We start from the raw sequence: 7,234 nt of genomic DNA, 5'->3' as shown, positions 1-7,234 counted from the left end.
TTCTTGCAATAATTTTCAGAGACAAAAGAGAGGAGGGCTGGAAGTTACAGCCCACTTCATGAACCTCACCACAAAGAGTGATGAGTTTAGTTATAGAAATAACTCCATTGTGAACTATCCTAACAATTAGAATGTATGAGGGAAATCAATAGCCTGTCTTGAGTATAGGTGGGGGCAGGGTGTGGAGGAGGCATATTTGGGACATTGGTGGTGGCAATTTTGCACTGGTGATGGGAGGTATCCTCTTTCATGACTGAAACCCAACCACAATAATGTTTGTAACCAAGGTGTTTAAATAAAATATATATATAAAAAAAAAAAACGGGGGCCGGAGAGATAGCATGGAGGTAAGGCGTTTACCTTTCATGCAAAAGGTCATCGGTTCGAATTCCAGCATCCCATATGGTTCCCCGTGCCTGCCAGGAGAAATTTCTGAGCACGGAGCCAAGAAAAACCCCTGAGCACTACTGGGTGTGACCCAAAAGCACAGAAAGCACAAAAAGCACACACACACACACACACACACACACACACACACACACACACAAAGAAAATAATTGAAATACTTTTGCCTAAGATATATAGATTTTCTTCATCTTTGTATTATACTGTCATGGGAATAACTATAGATTCCTTGCATATTTATTTAGTCTCCCCTAATGCCTTTGTGGTGTATGGAAGACTTCTGCTCCGTCATGGGTGATAAAGTCAGACCTCTGTATCTAGAGATCTTGGTATCTGCACAGGTCAAGGAATGGAGCCTATGATGAAGTCTTTCTTTGTGGTTTAGATATTATGTCCTTCAGTGTCATTTTATTCCATTGTCTGTAGTTGGTGGTCTTGGTCTTTGTACTTATCCTAGGATGGAGCCTGGAATAGCCTTTAGTTATGTTTCCAGAAGACCCATTCAGTTGCAATTGTCTCAGTCAAACCTCTGGAATTAGAGATCTTGCTTGTTTTACAGATCATAGACCAAAACCTGGGCTAGGGCTTTTTTATTGGTTCCAGGAAATGTACTATCAAGTCATGGTTGTAACAGCGGTCATCTGTAGATAGCAATTTTGGCTTTTGAACAGTTCAAAGGGTGACAAGTCTTCGGATTTTGTCATATATTAGCTGGTGAGGTAGCACAACCTGCTCTCTAGTTCAAGTTGTTCCCATTTCCTCGTTGTCAAGATATTATATTAGAACTGGCACATGTTCGTGCCAGAGCAGTATTAAGGATGCCCCGGAGGGGATTTGGTTTCTGGAGCTGTTGTGGAGAACTGTGTCATTTCTATGTCTGGGATCCAGGTTTCAAGGCTGGACAGTGTCTAATCACCTGGGGTCTAAGTTCAGTCCACATGACACATGTTCAAGGTAGGAGGTGCCCGTTTTCAAAAAGAATGAGTTCTTATCGCTAGTAGATAAGCGCTTGTTTTTATACATAAGATTTCCCCATTTTTTAGTATGCCTTTGCAGGAAGTAATGGTGCTACTTTATATTCCTGGTGCATTTGGGGGTGGAAAGAGAAGAAAACAGAAATAAAAAAAAATAAAAATATATATGCTCACACACACACACAAACACACACTCACACATACACACACACACACACACATATATATATAAGATTTTTAAAATGAATTAAAAAGTAATTAAAGGAACAAAGTGATGCAGGAGACTACCTTACATTTGGGAAAAAACAGGTTAAGAGGTGGTATTATATAAGGCTAATCATGTGATGGTAGTATAGGCTTCCCCGTTGTCTTTTGAGATTTTTTTGTGGGGTGTGGTCTCCAGGGTGCCTTTTCATCATACACCCTGGCCTTCTTGAGATTGAGAAAAAATTTGTGGCAGAGAGGTCTTGGGTAGAGTTCTTGCAGTGGGATCCTTTTGGAACTAAGTCTGGTATCAAACAACAGTCCATGTTAGGGAGAGGTGATAAGGAGGGCTACACAGCATGAGTCAGCAGGGGTGTTGGTTGTATTTTCCTGCTGAGGATAAGGTGTGGGTTTGAGTGTGTGTTCCTTCGCTGGATGCTGGGTACTGGCTCATTGGGGTAGGAGGTCGGTCTTGATGCCTAATGAATTAAGAACTGTTGGTGAAGAGATTTAATATGGTGAGAAATTGGGTTGGGATGGGGGGGGGTGAAGGGATAGTCGGATTTCTGGAGTGGGGAGAGGGGATAGTATATGGGAGTGGCTATATACACTATAGGAATGGGTTGTTTACAATTTAGGTTTGGCTCTCAAGGAGGGTTCCTATCTCTGTGTGTTCCTGCCCACATATATACATATAGAAATTAGCTTAGATATAGCTTAAGAAAAAGAGGTGGGGAGAGCAAGAGATAAGCTGAGTACAGAAAGATAGGTAAATATACTACATGTAAGGTAAAGAAACTTAATAGATCATCTTTTGGATACATATAGTTTCTGCATCCCGAGTACTAAGCACTGTGTTAGTGAGATCTATCTATATAGGTGTTTACCCTATACAGTATTGTCTACAGCACCTTTTATATCAACTTTTCTTTCCTAAAGAGGAGGTAACAGTGTGGCTTTTATTTGACATGGATTGAATTGATGATAATGAGGAGGAAGAGTAGAAGAGGGACAAAAAAAAAAAGGTAGTAAGAAGAAAGGAGAAAACAGCAAGGGAATGTTAGTTTGCTTGAATGTGTTTGATGAGTAGGCCCTGTAGTTTATATAAGTCTGTTGGTCACAGTTGCTGCTTCACTCGTCTGCCTGGTCACATGCTTCAGGTCCTAAAATAGGGCATAACCTAGAGATAAAAAGGTATGTTAAAGAGTTTTATCAAGACATTTTCATAATGCAAGCTGAGCATGGTATCTAGTGTGACTGAGCATCAAGGTGCCACCATAGGTTGTCCACCCTTTGTATCCAAAACCCTTGCGGACAAAAAGGCTGAGAGTTTTTTTTTTTTTAATATAGTATGATTAAGGCATTAGAACCTATTGTTTTAAAATGCTTCTGTTGGAGTCAGTGACTTCCCATCGCATTCTTTACCTGTAATCTTGTATAAGATCCCTCAGAAAATTATTATGGGCCTTTGTAGTAAAAGGCTGATTACATACCTGTTCTCTCTGCGCTGCTGTTTCTGCTGTTGCTGGTTTCTTTATGGTATATTATGTAGTCAGTGCTTTGTGTTGTTCCTCTTCCATTTGTTTTGGGGACTATTTCCCCATTATATGTTGACTATTACATGGTTAGAGTTTCTACCCTGTTAAACTCTGTTATTTGATCGTGGAGTATTGATTGTATATATGGTGTATATTCTAGGTATCAGAATAGTGCTAATGTTCTGTGTTTATCTTTCATCTTCTGGATTTCTTCATTTAACATAATGTTTTCTAGATCTATCCACATTGCTGCAAAGTCTGTGACTGTGTCATTTCTAACTGCTATGTAGTATTCCATTGTGTATAGATACCACATCTTCATGATCCACTCTTCTGTTATTGGACATCGAGATTGGTTCCAAGTCTTGGCTATTATACTGAGTGCTGTGATAAATAGTGGGGTGCACACATACTTTGGGATAAATGTCCTTCTGACTTGGGGGTAGATACCTAGGAGAGCAATTGCTGGGTCAAATGGCAGCTCAATTCTGAGTTTCTTGAGCACTCTCCAGACTGTTTTCCATAGGGGTTGGACTAGGGAGCATTTCCACCAGCAGTGGATGAGAGTTCCTTTCATACCACATCCCCACCAACATAGATTGTTCTTGTTATTTTTGATGTGAGCCATCCTCACTGGTGTAAGGTGATACCTCATTGTTGTCTTGATTTGGATTTCCCTAATGATGAGTGAAGGTAAGCACCCATAAGCAGAGTTCTCGGTAGTCCCATCGATGATATCCCAGCCTTGAACTTTCAGCCAAAGAACATTAAGAAAAGCAAAACTGAACCCATGTACAATACAATTACTTTGTCCCTCAAATCGCCAGTTGTAGTACATACTATTTCTTAGCAGCACACAATATAATCTAAAGACATTAGACTTATGTAACTCCTTAAACATTGAGGGCAAAGTACATTTATCTAGTTCCATGCATATGCTTACTAGTTTAAGTTAACCTCAAAAGTTTTAGTGGGTTGTTTTTCTTAAGGATTGGAGTCAAGGGAACATAGTAAAAAACGGTATTAAAGTGGCATTTGTTTGCATAGGCCCACCAAAACATAAGGGACATGGAAAGAAAAATTATGGTCTAAATACAAGGAGATCCTACCCCTGAAGTTTCCTGGCACAGGACTGACTCTAGGCTCCAGGCAAACTAGTTTGTCCAATTCAAGTCATCGTCTGTAGTGGCAGTACACCTCCATTCCTCACATAGTCTCTGTTGTTGGTATCATGCTTCTGTATTAAAGATCCTGGAGTCTGCATATCCCATATTGCAGTCAGGATGGTGCAGAGCATCCTCTCATTTCACCTCACACTTAAGGGGCAATAGAGAGAACCATGTCCTGTAGAGCAGGTCATTGTTGTTGTCATGTCTTCTCAGTGTAAACGGAAGTCTCTTTTTAGGAGGTCGATGTCAGACCCTTGGTAGTGTCTTTCCTGGTAGAGGACTGCTTCCAGCTGTTGCTATAAAAGACCTTGGATGTTTCGTAGATAGCTTGCCTGCTTCCGGCGTGAATGGAGGATGCCCATTCTTCTGAGGCCTGTGCCAGTTCATTATATCAATGTTCAGGGTGTAAAGTACATTGTACTGAGATTTATTATATAAGAACTTATCTGTATGTATAGTGTTTTCCCATTTTAATGTGTCTATGGAAACAAGGATCAATGCCATGAAGCGTTATTGGTGCATCTGGAGGCAATAGGAACAAGACCAGCAATTTCCATGACATAGTTCAAACATAGGCATCAAACTGAGGGACAGTTCCACCAACAATCCTACTGAACAGCTTACAAAGAAAAGACAAGATGAAAAGTGGATAGAAACATCATGGTAGAAGAATATATAGAGAGTTACATCAGTTAAAGAAAATACCCATAAAATATTCAAAAGATATATGTGTTCAATATGTGTTCAATTTGTGTCCTTCTAAATAGTTCTGGGATTTGTTAGATCTACTGTATGTCTTTGGTCAGAGATTAGAACTGTGTGTTACTGAAGTTAAGAAGGGTAAATCTGGGGTACTGATGGTTGGGAGGAGCATATGTTCGCGCGGGGGCGCTAGCCCCCGAGCGGTTTGCAAAATGTAGACTGGTATGAAATTGCCAGTGACAGCCTGAGTATAGCTGAGCAGTTATCTGCCATCCCCCAGATCAAACTCCACCCCCTAAGCCAACCTCTGGAGCCGGTCTGGGAGTGGGGAAAACCCAGGGTGCCCCATCAGCTCCTCCCAGGAACCCACCTGGAGGTCCGGAGGAAAGGGGGAGAGGGGGGTCAGGTGACCCAGGTCCGGGCCCCCCTACCCTAGGCCGGGCCAAGAGGCCGCTGGCAAATGCGGAGGTCTGCCAGCTGCCCGCCCGTACCAGCTAGAAATCCTGCTCCAGGAAGGGAGAGAGACCCTCCCAAGCCCGAAGGACAGGGATTTAAGCCCCACCCTAGGCCAGTCTCCGGACCCGGCCTGGGAGTGGGGAAAAAACCCAGGGTGCCCCACCAGCTCCTCCCAGGAACCCACCTGGAGGTCCGGAGGAAAGGGGGAGAGGGGGGTCGGGTGACCCAGGTCCAGGCCCCCCTACCCTAGGCCGGGCCAAGAGGCCGCTGGCACATGCGGAGGTCTGCCAGCTTGACCTCTCTTTTATAGTGATCTGATAGGGTGCTACTAATGATCTTTACATTTGTGATTTTATAGAAATTTGACTTATATCCTAAGGCATGGTCTATTCTAGAGAAGATTCCAGGTGGGCTTGAGCAGAATGTGTATTTTCTTTCTTGGGATGGAGGGCCCTATATAAGTCTATTAGCCCTAGATCTACTAATTTTTCATTTAGGGCTCTTATTTCTGTTATTTTTCTGTATGCTGGATCTGTCCAGTGGTGATAGTGGAGTATTGAGATCTACTATTATCATATTTCCCTTCATGTGTTTCTCCTGGTTTGTGAGCAGTTGCCTCACATATTTTGCTGACTCTACATTAGGTGCATAAATATTGACCAGGGTTAGTACTTCTTGATTTAGTGTTTCCCCTCATTAGTATGTAATGACACTCTTTGTCTCACTTTCTTGAGGTTGAATGCAATTTGGTCTGATATAAGAATGGATCGCCCTGCTGTTTTTTGTTTTCCATTGGCCTGAATAATTGATTTCCATCCTTTTATTCTAAGCCTATGTTTATCCTGTAGTTGTAGGTGTGCTTCTTGCAGACAGCAGAAGTCCGGTTTATTTTTCTTCTCTACTCTGTGTCTTTTAATTGGAGAGTTTAGTCAGTAACATTTAGGGAGATTATTGACAGAGATGACTGTTGTGCAGTTGTGTTGTGTAGGGTGGTTTTTGTTACAATCGGGGGTTTGGATTGTGTAATTTGTCTCTGAGTAGGTCGCTTAGGATCGGCTTTGTTTGCACAAATTGTTCAAGTTCATTCTTGTTTGAGAATGTTTTTAGTCCGCTCTCCCATATGAATGATAGTTTTGCTGGGTATTGGACCCTAGGTTGGAAATTTCTTTCATTCAGTTGTTTAAATATGTCATTCCACTGTCTTCTTGCTTGAATTATTTAAAATGGGAGATCTGGTTTTATTCTTATGCCCCTTCCTTTGTACTTGAGGGTTTTTTTTCTCCCTTATTGCTTTTAGGAGTTCATCTTTCTCTTTGTTTTTTTGCTATTTGGATTACTATATGTCTTGGTGTTGGTTATTAGGGTCTATATCCCCTGATGTTAGGACCCTCCTTAGTTTGCCCATATTTCTTTGCAGTTATTGGTGTGGCTTGGAGTGTAGCCCTCTTTTGCCAACTGTGGCATGGAACTGGGTCCCTTTTCTGGAGTGCGGCTCTAGGTGGGACTGTTGGCTGAGCTCATTGAAGTTTGGCCCCTTGCATGCCCTCTAATGGAGCCTGGTTAGTTTCACTCCCCCTCTTACTACCAGCCAGTACAGTTCTGTTCCTGGCCACAATGGTAGTGGGCACTGTTGAGCCCAGCTCCCTTGCCCCCTCTCCTATGTGGAAGTCAATGGTACTCCACCCCCTCCAGGCTTCAGCTGGAGATCTTTTCTCAGCTGGAAAACTTGCCTCAGCGTCTGGGCTGAGCGTCAGGGTTCAGGGCGGGAGGCAGCTTTAGCATACCT

This window comes from Suncus etruscus, chromosome 2 (genome assembly GCF_024139225.1).
Source record: "Suncus etruscus isolate mSunEtr1 chromosome 2, mSunEtr1.pri.cur, whole genome shotgun sequence".
Taxonomy (NCBI): domain Eukaryota; kingdom Metazoa; phylum Chordata; class Mammalia; order Eulipotyphla; family Soricidae; genus Suncus; species Suncus etruscus.
This window is presented reverse-complemented; position numbering follows the sequence as displayed.